Below are 19,540 nucleotides of genomic sequence, written 5' to 3' on the forward strand. Positions count from 1 at the left end.
GTGCTATAAAACAGTGACAGTTCTAATCTTTTAAAATGAATTTCCCTTGCTAATCACTGTAGTTGCTTGGTATAAAAATTTATTCCCTCTTTCTTTGGAGAAATAAAAGGCATTTTAGATCTTCCTCTGAAGACAGAATAGAGATATGAATTACTTTCCCTGTAGCCCTTCCAAGCTCCTAGCAGGAGAAGCCAGGGTAAGAACTAGTGAGACACCGAATAGAGAGTCTGCTTGGGCTCCCCAGGCCTGCTGTGCGGCTCCCTGAATTTTGCCTCCTTGACTTTAATTATGTGGCAGTAGACGGCCTCTGCATCTGATTAACTAAGTACTTCTAAGTTTTGCTTGGTTTCCTTCCTTCTTTACTCCTCCCAACAGCAAAGGTGACAGGTACTAGTTATGATTGAGCCCTGTATTTAAAACACAGAGGATTTGACCCTAAAATTTATTAAAAGTTCAGGCTTAAGGTTCTTACTGTCTAATTTGTAAGAAAAAAAAAGATATACACCACATCACAGAGACGAAACTAAATATTGACTATAGTATCCCTATGGTGCAGAGCATTAAGATCTAGGAAGGTTAAGATAGATCCATATGCACAGTTAGTTATCTTTGCTGTTTTACAGAGCATGAGCCCTTCTGAGGGTAAGATTGAACATTTGGTTTAAATTGCTTAAATATCTGTTTTATTACTGGTTTCGGACTTTAATAAGCAGCCCTTCTTCAGCTCTCTCTGATCTTACTTCCAATTCCTAGGTTTTCAGTGTGTGTGTGTGTGTGTGTGTGTGTGTGTGTGTGTGTGTGTGTGTGTAACTTTGTGTGCTTTATGCTCCTCTTGTTATATTTAAGGAATCTAAACTTGGGCATTGTTTTCTACCCTGGCACAATTAAATTTTGACTGTTCAGCCCCTGGGAAAGAATCCAGGTTTCATTGCCTTATGTATACAACCTTATAACTCAAAGTAAAACAGTCTACGACTTCATTAAATGTCTTTTGAATATTGAAATCTAACAGAAAGTCCTAATCTACATGACTAAAACCGATCTTCCACAAAGGGTGGGAGGGTTCAAAATCTAAAACTAGATTTTTGGGTTTATAATTAAGCCAGTTGAGGTTGGCGAGACAGCTCAGTTGATAAAGTGGCTGACAAGCAACCACAGAGACCTGAGTTTGGATCCCTAGAACCCGTGTAATTCAGCATGGCTGAATTTATTACATGTACTCACAGAGGGATTGGGGGTGTAGAGACTTAAAGCGCCGCCTGCCCAGTTAGGCCAGCCAATCGGTAAATGCTGGTTAATGAAAGAGAGAGAGAGAGAGAGAGAGAGAGAGAGAGAGAGAGAGAGACCTTGTTTCAGATAAGGTGACAGTGGAAGACTCTTAGTGGTAAGCTCTGGCCTTTACATGCATGCACACATACAAACATACTTTTATAAATACCATACATGCAAAATAAAAAGAATGAAATATATAACTTCATACTTCAAATAAATATTAGTTTTAATTGTAGCATCTCAACAAAAAGCAGGGCTAATTCATGCAGTGCATTTCATTGACTACCATTGGGTACAATTGGGTACCATTGGTTTGTATACCTTTGTAAACAAATGTCCTTATTGTATGGATACTTTTTCCCAGTGACAAAGTTCTGACCTGGAGCCTCACTGGTACTAGACAAGCACTCAACCAGTCCCATATCTTCAAGCTTCTTGTTACTTTTAAATGTTGCACTAAAGGCTCACTATGTTGCCCAGGCAGGCCTTGAACTTGTTACTCCCTGCCCAAGTTTCTGTTCCTGCTCTTACAGGTCTGCCTGAGGATACTGGTCTTTAGCTCCCTGTTCAAATCATACTTTATCCTAAGACACTTCACCTGTTTGATACTTTAAGATACAAATTATTTGCTTTATGCTGTAACTGAAGTGTGATTGGTGACTCTAGGGGCTGGGTGGGTAGCGATCATTTCCAGTGCACATGTTCCTTTGGGGGACTTGACTGACTCTGGGATCTGAAAACTGAGAAGGATTTAATAAGCCGAGAAAGAAGAAAAGAGCAATTCTGGCAGAAGAGACTGGTGGACAACGTCCTTGAGGTGGAAACAGCTAGACATGTTTAAGGACATGAAGTAAAGCCAGGAGTGTTGGAGTGCTTGACCAAGCTGACTCACGAACCTGGTTGGTTCTTGATAGATGACTTGCATGCATTCTGATTGACTTCTGAGAGCGGCCTGTCTACGAAGATGTTCTTTCACAGCACTGGACTCAGGAATTCCTATTAGAATCTCCTGGGCAGAAGCATCACAGGTCTTCCTCATTAAACCCAACCAGTGCTACATATCGTCCTGGAGGCACAAAGCAGAAGGGGCATGGATGTGCTATAGAACGTCGATTAATCTCGCTCTAGGCTTCCTTCCTTTTGCATAAAGAAGAGCAAACAGTATCTTCAGGGCAGCAGTTGAGCATTAGATGTGGTTGGTAATTAAACTTCACTCTTTGCCTCTTTCTAAAGTATTGCCAAGCAGCTGGCTTCTGCCACGATTAGAGGTGCAAATGATCTAGATCTGAGCATATTCAAGAAATCCAATACTGAGTAGGGTACATGCTCCCCTCCAGTGCAAAGTGGGAACTCCCTCACAAAGAAGAAATACCCAAGCCCGAGGAACTCACTGAAGTTAGTCATACTTCTGAGGTCCCAGGAAAAGCTCAAAGACAACAAAACAGAATCCCCCTCTGTGGTGGTTTGAATGAAAATAGCTCCCTTAGGCCTAGAGGGAGTGGCACTATTAGGAGGTGTTTGCTGGAGTATATGTGGCTTTGTTAGAGGAAGTGTGTGTGTGTGGGGGGCGTCCTTCAAGGTTTCAAAAGTCCAAGCCAGGGCCAGTGGCACTCTCTTTTTCCTGCTGTCTGATAAAGAATTCTCAGCTTCTCCAGCATCATGTGCTGCCATGCTTCCTACTGTGTTAATAATGGACTAAACCTCTGAAACTGTAAGCCAGCCCCAATTAAATGCTTTTCTTTATATAGAGTTTAATGGTCATGGTGTCTCTTTATTGTCTCTTCACAGAAATAGAACACTGATTAAGACACCAACCCATCTCTAGGAAACCTTGATGAATGGCTTGCAGGAATAGTCACGGGTGGGCTGCACTTAGTGCTGTGGTTCAGATATACCTTTCTACTCCCTCCAGGAGGACTCCAAATAGCTAAATTATAAAATCAACTTAAAAATGGGAGATGTTACTAAAAACAAACAAACAAACAAACAAACAAACAAAAACAGTTCACAACATTATATCCTATCTGGAAATTTCATTATAGCCTCTCAGTGTAAGGTTTGGGAAGATAGCTCAAGGGTTGAGTGCATGTGCATGAGACCCCTGTGTTCAGCCTTCAGTACCACATACAAAACAGCGAAACAAAGCACAGCACCTTCTCAGTATGAATGCCTGAAACCTTCTACAGGCATTGTGCTCCGGACTTGCAAGTCCTACAATGTAGCTGTCACACACAGGCTGTCATGAGTTTTGTTCTGTTTTGATTTGGTTTGGCTTTTAATAGAGGGTGTTCTGTGACCAGATTCATACCTTTTATTCTCCTCATTTGGCAGTTCCAGCCCCTCCATGTAATGTGTCTTCTGGTACATTAATTACTCTTCCTTTGGAGAAGAATCCTCTAGTGGATTACTCGAATTCTTCCCTTAATAGAAGTCAGAGATGCCATGGACTTTCCAAATGAAGCCATGTGTAAACCCTTTGTCTAATTTAAGAGATTAGATTCCACCTCTAATTTAAGAGGTTGAAGTGTTTTAACTGATGGACTTACTTCCATGACACTGAGCCAACTGTATGTTCCACCTAGCTGTCACCTTTAAAGTTTAGGAGATCCACCTCATGCCAGTTAAGGTCAGTAAATAAGTAAATCTGAGGTTAAGGAGGGGGAATTGAATCAGGGCGGCACTGTCTTCGGAGCAATCTGTGTTTAGTGAGCTCTGTTCTTGTTCTGTGATCTTTGCCAGTGCTTTTAAAGTGAGTGGGTGTAGAGGGGAGATCTGCTTCTTGTGTGTCTTGAGCACAGTAGAACATCAAAGCAGAGCTTTCTCGAGTAAACTTTGACTCTTAATTTCTTTCTTCCCTAGTTTCTTTCCAAGGCAGATAGATTATTTATATTATTTGCAAGAGGTAAAACAAACACACACTAGTAGAAATGCTTACGAATATGATATCAATTACTGTCTCACAATACAGCGTGGCAGATTTAGACTTTGGATAAATGCAAATCCTTACAGGTTTCAGTGTCTTCAGCATATTTTATGCAAAATGGATGTTAAGAATAAAAATTCTAATTTCAAATGAAGAAAATTCATGACATGCATCTTGAGTTGTGGTTTAATCACTGTACACCCAGAAAGGTATCGACAGTTGTCCCATGGAAGCTATTAAAGTCGCTGTCCAAGGTTAAATGAAATTGTAGTTTATCAGAGCAGCATTGAGAAAATAAGGGAACCTGTTCGTGGCTCTTGATTAATGCCAAGCGTGATCAACACAAGGGGGTTCATTAAGCCATACATCATGTAGGTGATTTAACATGTCATTGTGCCTGCTGTCTGCTGTGAATGTGCACAGGCCCAAGTTTTAAAGTTGTGTCTCTAGTGCCTGGGAGTTCTGTTCAGAAGGAACCCCTATTTCTTTTGCTGTGCAGTTTTTGTTACCTCCCAGACACCCCCATATATATTAAGCATTTCATGTAAATTATTTAATGCTTTTGGGCGAAGCATATCATGACTTTTTATTAAACTTTCCCCATAATGTACATGGTAAAATTTATTAGGAACTACTGATTTCTTTGTTGAATTTCCCATAATCACATATATGCCTTAAAACCCAGTGTGACATGGGTTATAACTAACTCTGCCCAGGTTAATTTTTAGTACTCTTATTAGTGTATGTTTTACAGTTAAAACTTAACTCTCATAAAACATATTTCTAATAATGCTTTTGTGCTTTTTTGGTTTGCTTGTTTTCCTCATTCTCTCTGCTTATGTGGGATACATTTTAAAGTCAATCAACACTGGAGAAAACCTAACTGCAAAACCATGGCTTAGATGTATTATTACTAATTTCGTTATGTGCAGGAATAGTATTTAAAAGTAATTTTTATTGAAAACATTTCCATGTTATTTGGGAAAATAGACTAGACATGAATCATGGTGTCACTGGCTTTGCATTTATGTGTTTTAGAGATTAGTTTCCAATCATCTTAATTTCTCTAGACACAATCAAGCCTCTTTGTAGAAGGAGACGAGCTTCCGGTTTTACCTTGTGTGTTTTGTTGTTTTGTGTTTTCAGCAGTTTGCTTTACAAAGTTATATTTGCTAATATTATTATTATTAAATAGAGTTTGACAACTTACTAAGAAAATAAAATATTTCCATGGTAAAGACTGAAGGGCTGTGATTTATCTTCTGTCTTATTTATTTGTTATCTAGTACGTGGGATTCAATAGCGTCACACTCTATCTCTCTCACTTAGGACTAACCTCCTCTCACAATCACCGAAGATTTATGGGAATCTGTGAATGAGAGGCTACAAGCTCAGCTTAGTGCTTGTTACCAAAGAGGACGTGACAGGGGAGATCGCTTGCCTGCAACCTTAAAATAACAATGTAATGTTGTCTGCAGAAAAACAAGCTGTCTCCATAGATGGTGCTTCATTTTGAATTTTGTGGGTACACATGTAAATCAACATTTGGGTTGAATCTTAAAACTATTTACAGCCTCAGTATGGCAACTGTATAACGGGTCACAATTTCAGATGGACCATTGTTTAGATTTATATACCTAATAGCCAATTAAATTGGAAGTCCTTCACTTTTTTCTTCTGGTTTTTGAAACAGGATTTCCCTGTGTAACAACCCTGACTGTCCTGGAACTCACTCTGTAGACCAGGCTGGCCTCAAATTCACAGAGATCCATCTGCCTCTGCCTCCTGAGTACTAGAATTAAAGTCTTCAGCCACCATGCTCAGCCTAAATTGGAAATTCTAAGGGTTTGTTTATATGTGTAGTAATGCTTTTAGGGCCTTCCAAAACCAATGCCAGGGAAATTCTGCTTTGCTTCATTTTGAATCAGTGCGTAACTCTGTGTCCCAGACTGGCCTGCTGTATTCACTATAACTATGGCTTGTTTCAAACTGGTGGCAATTTTCCTGCCTGGTTTCTGAGTGTCATAGTTACAGAGGCGAATCATCACACCTGGCTCCAGGGAAATATTTTAAAGGACCTAAATATTCCTATGAGGGAAACTACCATCAGTTATAGACCACATATCAAGCTTTGTTTGCTGGTGTGATAACCTTGCTAGCATCTGCCATTCTCTGGGGAAGATTGAGTTGCCACTTAGGAGCTGGTAAGACCAGGTGCTAGCTTTCAAAGAACACCTGAATAATTGGATGCTATTTTAATTTTGATCTTTTTTTTAAATAGGCTGTAGGTTGCACTATCTACAATACTCTCAAAGTAAACTGTTTGATTATTTAAATTGGGTGTTTGAAAATGTATTTTAATTAGGTCCAAGACCGAATTAGAATGGTGCGGAGTGAATACCAAGCATTTTAAAGAGCGATGTGGCATACAGGGCTTTCTTTTGTGGTGCACAAAGTGGGGAGCGCCTGTGTTTCATTTGTCAGTTTTTAGCCACAACCCCAAACCGCTTGTTCTAACTATGTGATGGGTCTCCCCTGGAAAACACTGCAGAGGTCATTCACACAGTCAAGGTCTTCTTGAATACTTCTTCTTTTTTTTTTTAAAGACGGCACTTTATTGTTTTCTCCTGCCATTAATTGCCAGGGGTTTATGTACAAGACAATAATTAATTATACCTCTGGGAAACTCAAGAGTCAACATGAATCAAAGCAGGATTGGTGAGGATCATAGAAGCCTCACATAATTAAGCAGGGCACCGGAGACCAATTGTTTATGGAATGATTTTGCTGGGGCTAATTGACACTAATTATTTAATCTGATTTTCTTTTTCCTAGTTATTCTTCTACAGTTGCTGCTGCTTCCTGCTTGTGATACCCAGGAAGCCTTTGGGTCCTTGATGCCTCCATTCAATTCGGCTAGCAATGGATTTGATATTGATAATTGTTACTTCCTAACATGTTACATAGATAGCCTATATACAAAACACATGAGGAATCAACAAATGATCCATGATGAAAATACATACTAGGCAATAACTTGTATTGATCATTATTACTTCTAGGTTTGACTAGGAGTTAATTCATTAAAAATGTACATGCCGTGAACTTACAGGATCTACATTATTTTTACGTGTGTGCTAGAATAAGGGTGGGGATATAAATTAAAAACGGTAAGTCTATGAAGCTGCCTAACTTAAAAAAAATAAAACTCCATTAGAACTCACTGTTGAAACTGTTGAACAAGTGCAGGTTAGCAACCTTCATCCGGGGCTATGTGCTGCTGATGTGTGTACACAAACTTCGTGTGCCAGTTAATTAAAGGCATGAGTTGAGCTCTATCCGATGCAAGTAAGTCTGTTTATGGATTGCTCCCTCCTCTGAATACCATGATTCTAAGACAACACTCACCATTGAGATAAACAAAGATGGGGATTAGTCTACTTATGTGTGCTTTAATTAACCATGTTCCTCATCTTCCATGGTACTCAAGCTGCTATCATATGTTGTATGCAAGATACAGGATCTAAGTAACTTCTGCCTAAGAAATTAGAAAAGTTGGAACCTCTGTCCCATGTATAGCACTGTGAAGCTGTGTCCCTGAAACCTGTGTCACCACTCAAGCTTGTCCCTACTTGCCACCCTTCAAGATCAGTCTGTCTTCTCACTTCATTTACTTTCTCTGCCATTAAAGGCTTCACCGTGACCTCTTATTCCAATTATTATTTGTGTGTTTCTGAGCCGGATTTGAATGTTATATGTTGGACAGCTTTTATCATAATTGCTAGATTACTACTTGGCTTACATTGAAATCACAGTGACCTATTTGATTCTTCTCGTCCATTAGTTTTCAATGAAGTATTTTCTGCATTTATTGGTCCATCTTGTTTAAGGATGTGTGTGCACACATGTATGTGTAGAGATGGGGAGTGGCACATGCAGGTGTGTAGCAGTCAGAGGAAAAGTTACAAGAATCAGTTTTCTGCCTGCACAACATGTGATCCAGGAGCAGAGCTCATCTAATCAGTCTTGTCATTAAGCACCCTACCCACTTGGTTCATCGTGCTGGCCCTCAATGGAATGACTTTAAAATCCTAGGAACTTCTAGGGCTGGAGAAGCTTCTCAGGGGTTAAATGCACAGAACTGTTTTTGCAGAGGACTCAAGGTAGATTCCCAGCATGCACATCAGGCAGCTCACAACCACGACTTCAGAGAGCTGGCCCCTCTCTGACTTCCTGGGGTGTATACAGAGACATATATAAAAAGCACACGAATAAATAATAATTTTTTAAACAATTAAAATCCTAGTAACTTTAAAAATTGTACTTTTATTAATTCTTTGAAAATTTTGTACAATGTAATTTGGTCTCCCCCTCCCCCAACTCTTTCTACATCCACCCTATCTGTTATAACCTTCTTTCCTACCCAACTATGATTCTTCTTATTTTTCCCAAACTCATCAAGATCAATTTCTACTAGCCAACTATTCTTGCAAGTGGGTTAGGCCCTGCAGTATAGTTGACCTATGTAGGGTCACACCCTTAAAGAAAACTGCCTATCCACCACCCAGAAGCTATCAAATAGCTCCTCAACTAGTGGTGAGATTTTGTGCCTTCTCTGTCTCAGGATTCTGTTTGGCTTGAGTTTATGCAGATCCTGTGCCTGCTGACGTAATTGCTATGAGTTTATATGTGCAACTGTCTCCAGATAACATTGTTTCATTGAAGTTATCCAACACCTCTGTCTCTAACGGTCTTTCTGCCCTCTCCTCCAAGGAGTTCCCCGAGCGTCTGAGTCAGGGGTGTGATATGTATATGCCACTTAGTGCTGAGCATGCCACAATCTCTTATTCTGTGCACTGGGGACATCTATGTTGTCTTCTACTATAAGGAGTGTCCAATGAGGGTTGAGAAGAGCCTTATCTAAGGGTTTAGCCTGGTGCCTTTTAAGGTAAAAGATGCAGCTTTCAGTGCATTTTTGGTAGCCATCCTTTTGTTTACTGACATCTGATTTTCCAGTGGGGCAGCCACTTCAAGACTTGCTTTATTCCTTTGACATAACTCTACTAGTCTTTGCTAACTTTGCTGTAGGCACACATATCCTAGGTATGCTCTGAGTAATTTCTGCTCCAGCCCTGAGTTCAGCTCTGTTGCATTCAGTGCTAATGAACTAAGTCCATGGATGTGTTGATATGCTAGTGAACCAACCCCAAGCTGTGAGCCCTGATAGCACAATGCTAAAAATGTTATGAAAATGGCACTTTGGAAATGGTCTCTAACACTGTCGTGCTCCTGTGAGATGGCTTATCTAGCCTCTGTGTTGATACCCACTGGCAAGAGGACTTGAGACCAGCCTCTGTGTGTGGTCCTGATTACAGTGACCATTGAACTTCTGGTACCACTGCTGGACTCACACAGGCCTGCCTGTCAGCACTGGCCTATACTCCCAAGGACCTCCTGAGCCCCCATCAGTGACATCCTCCCAGTCTGTCACAGCTGAAAAACTTCACAGTGGACATGTGTCAAGTCTACAAGCTTCCAAAGCATCTTCATGGGAGAAAATTCCCCAGTGAAACCCTGCAATAGCACGTTCTGCCTGCCCAACTAGGATGAGTGTAACTTTTATGTTAGCATGGTATTATAAAGAGTGTTTGTGTGAGTAAACTGACCATATCATGTGTGGACTTCCTAATGGCTCAGTGCCTCAAGAGCCCATGGGCTATGCTCTCTGTGTCGTCCACCATGGGCTATGCTCTCTGTGTCGTCCATCACAGAAGTAAAGGCAGAAGCTAAAAGCAGGAGCCAAAACATAAGCCACTGAGGGACATTGTTTATTGGCTTGCTCCCTCTGGCTTGCTCAGCTTTTTTCTTATATCATCAAGGACCAACTGTCCAGGAGTGGCCACACCCACAATAGGCTGGACCTTCTCAAATCAGTCACCAAGAAAATGCCCTAAAGACCTACCTGCAAGCCATCTGATGGGGCCATTTTCTCAATTGATTTCCTTTTCTGAGACTAAAGACTCTTATCTTGTGTCAAGATAACAAAAATCTAACGTATATGTGTAAGTACTTTCACTAACAGCTTTTAAGATGCACGAGGTTAGTATTTCATTGTGGTTGTTTTTGTCTTTTAATTCATTCTACTAAAACTATTCAATGGCTTTATATTAAAGTAATCTGAAATGATATGGCACTACTGTCACATTAATGTATTTTGCAAGATTAATTTAGTTTAGTGAATTCTAATTTAAAAGGATTCCTTTCGTAAAAAAATTATTTTAAATTATGCAAAACATTTGCATAGTTTCCAAGTCAAAGGCACAAATAACTGAAGGTTTTTATCACTTAATAATTTCCATCTTCATTTTCTTCTCTTTTGCTTTCTCTTCTTCTGTGGCTAACCACTTTTATTAGCTTCTCGAGTTACCCTTTTCTGTGTTCTTTGACAAACACAAATACACATATGGACCTGAGAAAAATGGATCTGCAGCTAAAGGCACTTGTTACCAAGTCTGATAATTTGAGTTCAGCTCTTAAGACCTGTATGGCAAAGCAACTCTCAAAGTTGTCCTCTTATCTCCACACACTTGCAGTGGCACACAGATCTCTCTCTCTCTCTCTCTCTCTCTCTCTCTCTCTCTCTCTCTCTCTCTCTCTCTCTCTTTCTCACACACACACACACACACACACACACACACACACAAAATCATGCAGAACCATTTTTGAAAAAAAAAAACCAAATACACATAAATGTAAACACAAGCATCATTCTACCCTTCCTAGATAACACAGCTTATAACACATTCTTTCTGTATCTTGATTATTTTCCCTATTGATGTACCATCCACGGGACTCACTCTGCTGTAGTGTTTAGAGGTTCCATTGCCCCTTGTCACGGCTGCACAGCACCCAGTACTGCGAATGACCACAGCTAGCTGCCAGTCTTGGCTCTAGCTCTTTTCAACATTGATATATAATCATGTGTTCATTATTTTTAATCTCAGAAGCAACTCCACACATAATTTAGTCTGATAATCCCAGCTTCTCAGGCAGACAAAGATTTTAAAGACATAGTTGTGATGGTTTACATATGCTTGGCCCAGGGAGTGGCACTATTAGAAGGTGTAGCCTTGTTGGAGTAGGTGTGGCCTTGTTGGAATAGATGTGTCCCTGTGGGCATGGGCTTTAAAACTTTCATCCTAACTTCCTGAAAACCAGTCTTCTCCTAGCTGCCTTTGGAACAAGAGGTGGAACTCCTCCAACCCCATGTTTGCCTGGACACTGCCATCCTTCCTCTTGATAATAATGGACTTACCCTCTGAACCTGTAAGCCAGCCCCAATTAAATGTCTCCTTATAAGAGTACCTTAAAAGATAATAGTGTCTGTTCACATCAGTAAAACCCTAACTAAGTCAATAGTAAACAGAAAACTAGCTTAGGAGACTTAGTGAGACCTTTTCTTAAAGTAAAAAGTAAAAAGTAAAAAGTAAAAAGAAGGCTGAGAATGTAGGGAGAGAGATGGGAGATGAGAGATTTTATATATATAATATATAAAATCTATATCTATCTGTCTATATAAGTATATAGATAAATAGACAGCTAATGAATTACAAGTGACTAGATTTTTCTGGAATGATGGCCTTTTCTGCATTTTGCTTACAGAAATATTTTAAAGTGAAGATTTGCTTTTTTCTTCTTTGAATTATCTTTTTAGTCTTGATAATTTAAACTCATATTTCACTGCTCTGCATTTTTCCCTTCCAGAGCACCCTTTTCTCTGGCCACTTCCCCAGGATAACCTTTTGGATCGTAATTCTCCATAGTCGTTGTTAGTAACTGGGTACCAGGGTACATTAATTTTATTTATTGTAACGAGATTGTTCAAGAGATTTCTATTCTGAAATTCCCTTTGTTTTTTTCAGAATCTTAGCTCTAAAAAATTCGTCTTTTCTTAGTTATGGCCTGGAACTGTCTAAAAACACATACATATATTTTAGCAATTGGGAAACTCAGATAAAAAGATCACGATTTCAAGGCCAGTCTGAAATATATTGAAACTACCTCTAAATAAATGAATAGAATAAAAAATTCATTATTTATTCATACATTATCTCATTTCAGAAAATATTTTAAGTTTTCAACGTATTTAATTATAGTTACTTAGTGGCTGGCCACAATATTAGAGGAGGACTTAAAATTTAGTTACAAACTCATGTGCATATGCCAGGTGAACCTGTCAAAAAATTTAAAAACAAAAACATATGCTCTACTATGTTCATAGCAGCCTTATTTTAATAGCCAGAAGCTGGTAAGAACCCAGATGTCCTCCAACAGAGGAATGGATACAGAAAATGTACATTTACGCAATGGAGTTCTACTCAGCTATTAAAAGCAATGACTTCATGAAATTCTTAGGCAAATAGATGGAACTAGAAAAAGGTAACCAATTCACAAAAGAACACATATGGTATGCACTCATTGATAAGTGGATATTAACCCAAAAGCTCAGAATACCCAAGATACAATCCAAAGACCGTATGAAACTCAAGAAGTAAGACCAAAATGTAGATGCTTCACTCCTTCTTAGAAGGGGGAACAAAATACTCACTGGAGTTAAAGGGTTGGAGAAACTTGGGAGGAAGAGAGGAGGGGGAGGGAAAAGTAGGGTGAGGGGCAGGATCAAATATGACAGGAGTCAGGGATGAGATACAGAGGGTTAGGAATTTAAACAGTTGTGTAATAATGGGGGATCGGGAACTGCAGGTAACCACTAGCAAGTCCCAGATGCCAGGAAAGCAAGAGGCTTCCAGGATCCAACAGGGATGAGATTAGCTGAAATGCCCAACAAAGGGGAGGGAGAACCTGTAAAGACCATATCCAGAGGTTAGGCAAGGCCCCGGGTTGGGGGATGGGGCCACCCACCCTTCTCAAAATTTTAACTCAGAATTGCTCCTGTCTAAAGTAAATACAGGGACAAAGAGTAGAGCAGAGACTGAAGAAAAGGCCATCCAGAGACTGCCCACATGGAGATCCATTCCTTATGCAGCTGCCAAACCAGACACTATATCTGATGCCAAGAAGAAGTGCTTGCCGACAGAATACTGACATGGATGTCTCCTGAGAGGCTCTGCCAGATCCTTACTGACACAGATGAGGATGCTTGCAGCTAACCATTGGAGCATGGGGACTCCAGTGGAGGAGTTAGAGAAAGAACTGCCGGAGCTGAAGGGGTTTGCAACCCCATAGGAAGAACAACAGTATCAACCAACCAGAACTCACAGAGCCCCCAAAGACAAAAACACCAAACAAAGAATATGCATGGAGGGACCCATGACTCCAGCTGCATATGTAGCAGAGGACGGTATTGTTTGGCATCAATAGAAGGAGAAGCCCTTGGTCCTGTGAAGGCTCAATTCCCCAGTATAGGGGAATGCCAGGGCAGGGAGGTGGGAGTGGGTAGGTGGGAGGGGAGCATCCTCATAGAAGCAGGGGGAGGGGATGTGGAAGAGGGAGGTTCCAGAGGGGAAACCAGGAAAGGAATAACATTTGACATGTAAATACATAAAATATCCAATAAAAAACAGAAAGAAATAATTGCTGAAGTCCTCAATGTGTTATTTCCAAATTAAAAGGCCATCTTCAATAGTTTTGATAGTCATAAGATGTGACTTCTAAAAATTTCCATGACCTTGGAACTTAACATAATTCCCAAGGTTAATCAGAAACTTGCCTAAGCTTCCTTCCTCGGGTCATAGCCCATGTGTGTTTGGAATTTGAACAGACTCAAGAACGTAAACTTCAACTAAAATCTTTAGTGAATCCTTATAAAGGATTTCTTGATAATGATTTAATTTATTTTTTTTTTCAAAAGAAGCTGCTTTTGTGGGTGGCCAATAAACATATAGATTGAAATCCGTTTGCCTGTAACAGAATTTGAGGAAACAGTAGTGAAAGAATAATTGCTTGCATTTTCTTCCCTCCTAAGATTTTTATTGTGGATTTAAATGTAATAAACACTCATTTTAAAAAACACATACCAAACCTGAAGCGGGAGGAAGAGAGCAATGTCATTCTCTTTCTAAATAACTATAATTGGGCTGGAGAGATAGCTCAGTGGTTAAGAGCCCCGACTGCTCTTCCAGAGGTCCTGAGTTCAATTCCCAGCAACTACATGGTGGCTCATAACCATCTAAATAACTATAATGATGATCACTGATACTTCAATGTACTCCTTTCCAGGACTTTCCTACATGCATAATAAAACATCTTCACAGTTCCAAATAAGGTTAAAATTACATTAAGTAAAGGATTTCTGCATCTGACTTTTCTTCACTTGTGATTGTGCTTAATTTTAGAGCCAGGCCATTAGAAACCCTTCAACACCTTAAATACTCTGGCAGTATTCTGTCATGCTGAAGCTAAGCTTCGAGAGACAGGGAAGCACTCTGTTAGTGCCTGAAAGTCACCCTCTTCACAATGCTTCAAAGTCTAAATTGTTATTTACATTAGGGATAATTACTTTAGGATTCACTCCAAAACAGAAAAACCAGCAAGGACCAGTTGCCTCGACTTTTAGCTGTTAGTCAGTACTTATAAAGATTCTCAGGTCTGCTGGGAACTGCAGGAGACAAGACTTTCGCCTTTTTTCCCCCCATTGTGACCTACAGTGTGTCTGTCAGCACCGGTTGACATCAGTTAGTTGAGTCTCCCTCCCTCAGCATGAGGAGATTTGAGTCCTGGCAGGTCTCAGATGGCTCAGCGTAAAGCAATGCAAGGACAACAGGACCGAAGACAGAGTTCTTGCTCTTGGCTCAGTTCGTATGTCATCACTGTGCATTAACATTGCTGCACCTTAGTCTAGATGGCCATGGTTTCGTTTCTATGAGATAGAGACATCTTATTCTGTTTGCTAAGAATCTCTCTTGTCTCCAAATCCTATGGTTTTATTTCTGAAAGCTTAAGGAGGGCGCACAGTGCAGAGGACGTTGTTTCACATATGCCTGGTCAGAGTCCTGTTGCACACATTCCTTCAAGTCGTGCTTTCTGTTTTTATTCCTAGTTGTTCTACATCTCACTTCTAGCCTCCAGTTCAATATATGGTTGAAGAAACGGTCTCAGAGATGATTACTTGGAAACTTGAGTTCATAAGTACACCATCACCTGTGCAAGTAACAACTGCCCACTCATACTCTTGCATCAAACATTTGTCATCCGTCCTCTGATAAATAATACCCAGGGCCCAAGGGAAATCTTCATCTACAAGTACAAAATGTCCCTTGGAGTTCAAGGTAGAAGAACATAATACTAACTTGCCATTGATCTTAGCCTAAGGTAAAGTTACAGAACAAGACAGGCAACCTTTCCTGTGGCTAATGACATTGTAGAACTGCCAACCAGTCATCCCATGCCAGGAACTAAAGTTATAAGGCTGTGCACACTCATTCTTGGGCACAAAGACTGCCACGGTGAAGTCTCAGAGCAATGTTTGCTCTGCTGTGTTTTAGATTTTAGCATGGATCAGAAACATTTGCTAACACAAAGACAATTGGGCCCCATCACTCGAGTTTCCGATTCAGTAGTACAAAATCTGGTCATAAGAAATTGTATTCCTATCAAGGTCTTAGAGTGAAGCTAATGATACCGGCCTAGAGATCACACTGAGAAGTCAGTGGCTTGCTGGATCAGGGACGGTCTCTACAGTAATCCCATTTAGGCCCACCATTGGAATTGAAATCCCATCTAGCAACATGATGAAGGTTGATGGTTATAGGCAGGAAGCAGATTAGATAGTCTACAGAGACGAATTCAGGGAGTGTCAATGTAGTGACACGGTTTACAAAACAGAGTAATAAGGAGGTGTCTTTCTGGAGTCTGGCCCCTAAGAGGTGAAGTAGCTATTCACAAAGGAAATCATCAGGAGGAGAAGTTGAACTGCAGCAGCAGTCAGCTCTTTACAGAACCCTGTCTGCCAGTCAGTTAGACATTACACCACTCAGATCCTATCAGTTTGCACCTTTCTCTTCCAGAAACCCATCTGTAGGTGGTTTTTTTCCCCCTTGAAACATGAATAGCGATAGATTTCTAATAGACTAGGTCATTGTTGAATATTGGCTTACAGGAAACATCTCCTTTTCTTGTATTTTTTCCCCAGATAATATTTTTCCCCCGCATTTAAATGATCTCTATCTTGAATACCTGCCACTTACAAAGGGTGTTCAATATACCACAGCACCTAAGAATATGGACATGTGGAACTACTTCATAGCTATTGTCACCAAGAGACACTCCCTCTTGTCCAAGTTTCAGCCACAGAATCAATGAGGAGCAAACCAGGATCAATTTTAATTGATTGTCCGGGAGTTTTAATAATTTGCATTCTTCCCTAATGCTTGACAGAATAACCAGTGGAGTTTGATGACCTGTAATTTTAACTCTCGTTCATAACACATTTTACCTTGCAGCAATTCTAACTCTAAGTTACTGTGCCAGGCTCCTGTGTCATGTGAGAGAGGACAGTGGAATAGAATAAAGGGGAAGAGTGAAAAATTGTACATATCTGTGCGCGCGCTCGAACACACACACACATACACACACACACATACACACACACACACACACACACACACACACACACACACACACGAGCTCTAATTGCTGTGATTCAGGCCACAATGGCCATTGTTGGTATTAAAATGTATATATATAAAAAAGACAATTTTGAAAACATTTAATTGGCACCTTTTAATTTCCTCCTCTGCTATGTTACAAATAAAAGGAAAGAACAGCATTTGAAATAATCCTAGAGATTGGAATCAAACATAAAAACGATTAGAAACCTGGCAAATGTGGTTAGCAAATGTGGAGATGGTGGTCGTTCACCGGATAATGAGTCCTGCTTCTGAACTTACTGGCAAAATCCAGGCTTTGCTGCTTCTGTGAACATCACCCCTTGAGTCACGGTAATGCAAAATGACTGGGGTGTTCCAGAGAAGCTCTACAAGTCAGCACTTCTCTGTCTTCCTATAGTGCATGTTAGGTCTCAGAACCAGGATAGAAGACTAACCAAGATGCCTATTAACACATCAAAACTCTGGCCACCATGTTCTCCCAGAATCCCTTAGTCCCTACCTGTTACAGAGTCCTCCTGTCTGACACACCCCACCCTCTACTCAAATTCTCCAGTTCAGGTACTGGCTGCCCTTCCCCCAGCTGCTCTTGCCTATATAATACAGGTCCCTTTTACTCTTTTTACCTTTTGGCCTCTTGGCCTACTAGCCTGCCTAGTTCCCCCTTCTCTACTCCTCCCTGTGCTTTCGCTCATACGGTCTAGTTCAAGGCCATGTTCACTCTGTACTCTCAGAATGATCCAGATGCCTCTGCCTCTACATGTTTTCTCCCTTTTATTTACAATGAACCTTCTCTTCCACCATACAAGAAGCAGTCATGACCTCTCTCTCTTTCTCTTTCTCTCTCTCCTTCCTTTCTCTCGATCTCTCTCTTTTTCATTCAGTGCATCTGTTCAAAGAACTTAAAAATCTTAAAATTTGGTTTTCCTTTCCACAAATCTTGATATGGTTGGTCTAGGGTGAGATAGGAGTTTGGTATTTAAAAAGCTCAACAGTAATAAGAAAAGATTAATTGTTTTAAGTTTATAAACCCATCACATATTAAGCAAGTTTTTTTCACTATATTCAGTCTCCTTTTTATAAGGACAGGAACCAAGAGTATAGCTCAGTTGACAGTGCTTGCCTAGCATATGTCAGGCCTAGGTTTGATTCCAGCACCACATTAAACCAGGCATGGTAGTGCGTATGCCCTAGTGGTACTTGATATTGAGAACTTTTGAAAGTAAGTAGGGATGTATTTGGTCATGAGAGTAGATGGAGCCCCCTGTGATGAGATTAGTGGCCTTTAAAGAAGACAAAAATTTGAGTATCCAGTCTCTCGAATTCTAATCCATATGCTTTGTTCACTGCTCAGTGAGGGCCTGTACCCGGTACTCACCGGGGGCTTCTCCAACTCTAGAGTTATAAGAAAGAATTCTCTGCTCTTTGTAAGCTACTCAGAGAGTAGCATTCTACTGTGACAACAATGATAACACATCCCCAAGGTATGTGTACACAAATGCACATTTGCACATACACACTCGAGGACACACACACACCACATGCACACAAACCACCACCACGCCCAAAAAGACTAAGACATTAGGAATGTAGTTAGAAGAGTCAACCCCAGATTTGTTTTGTGTGTTAGGGGAAGGGAGGTGTGCGGCACGTGCATAACACAGTGGAGTGAGATCAGAGGACACTTTCCAGTTATCAGTTCTTTCTTTTTACCCTGTAGATGGTTCTGATAGCGAATTCAAGTCATCATGGATGTTGGCAAGTGTCTTTACCCACTGAGTCATCTTGTTGGCCCCAAACCCAGGTTTCTTGGGTTACAGAGTTGATAACTCTACCCATTTCCCATTAGCAGTTTTCCTGCTTACATACAAGGTAGACTGTAACATATTTCTGGTTCCTCTCTAAGTTTCAGCTCCTAAATTTTAAACTCAATCTACTCAGGAGCCAGCCTTATTTATTCTATTTTGTGGGACCAAGACAGTGTAGACCCATCCAGGGGCTCTAATCCTAAAGGAACAGTGATGATTTCTGTAAATTCCTCCATGTTGAGAAGTTGGTTTCTCTTCTTGAAGCATTTGCTTGGGATCATCAGGAACCCAGCTCATGTCCAAGTTCTCCCGGTATTGTAAATGATTGGTGACCCCACTGAGCAGGCTCACTAGATGAAAATGAGATGCTGATTTAGTGGGACATTTCTGCTAAGGGGTGGTAATTTTCAGTGGATCTTGCAAGAGGGCTCATGACACGCCGGGACAATTTTAGAGCAGTTATCTAAGTTTCCTTCACATGCCCTGAGCCATAATTAATAATACTTTGCTAAGGTGTAAACCAAATCTTTTTTACTTGTAATTTGTGTATGCTTCTTGCAAAAAAAAAATTATCGATATTAACTGACTTGATTTATTTTGTTTCTGGAAATTCTTTTGCTTTACTCATTTTTCAGTTCATTGCATCTAAGCTGCTGAGCTCTATTAATAAGGCCCATTTTCTAAATGACTAAAGTGCTTGTAAAATATATTACTGCTAACTTCGTGAGTAATATAGTACCTCCATTCCTGTTGGTTTCCTCTCACTGACACGCTGCCTTTTGTTGTGTAAATATGACAAAGGTGTATTGATCTTTTCTCTTAAGTGCTTAATCAAACTCTATTAATACGGCTAGCCATAAACTACCCATCAGATGGGTATGGCTGTGAAATGTTTGCTTCTATGAACCAAA

Source organism: Rattus rattus, chromosome 7 (genome assembly GCF_011064425.1).
Source record: "Rattus rattus isolate New Zealand chromosome 7, Rrattus_CSIRO_v1, whole genome shotgun sequence".
Lineage (NCBI taxonomy): Eukaryota > Metazoa > Chordata > Mammalia > Rodentia > Muridae > Rattus > Rattus rattus.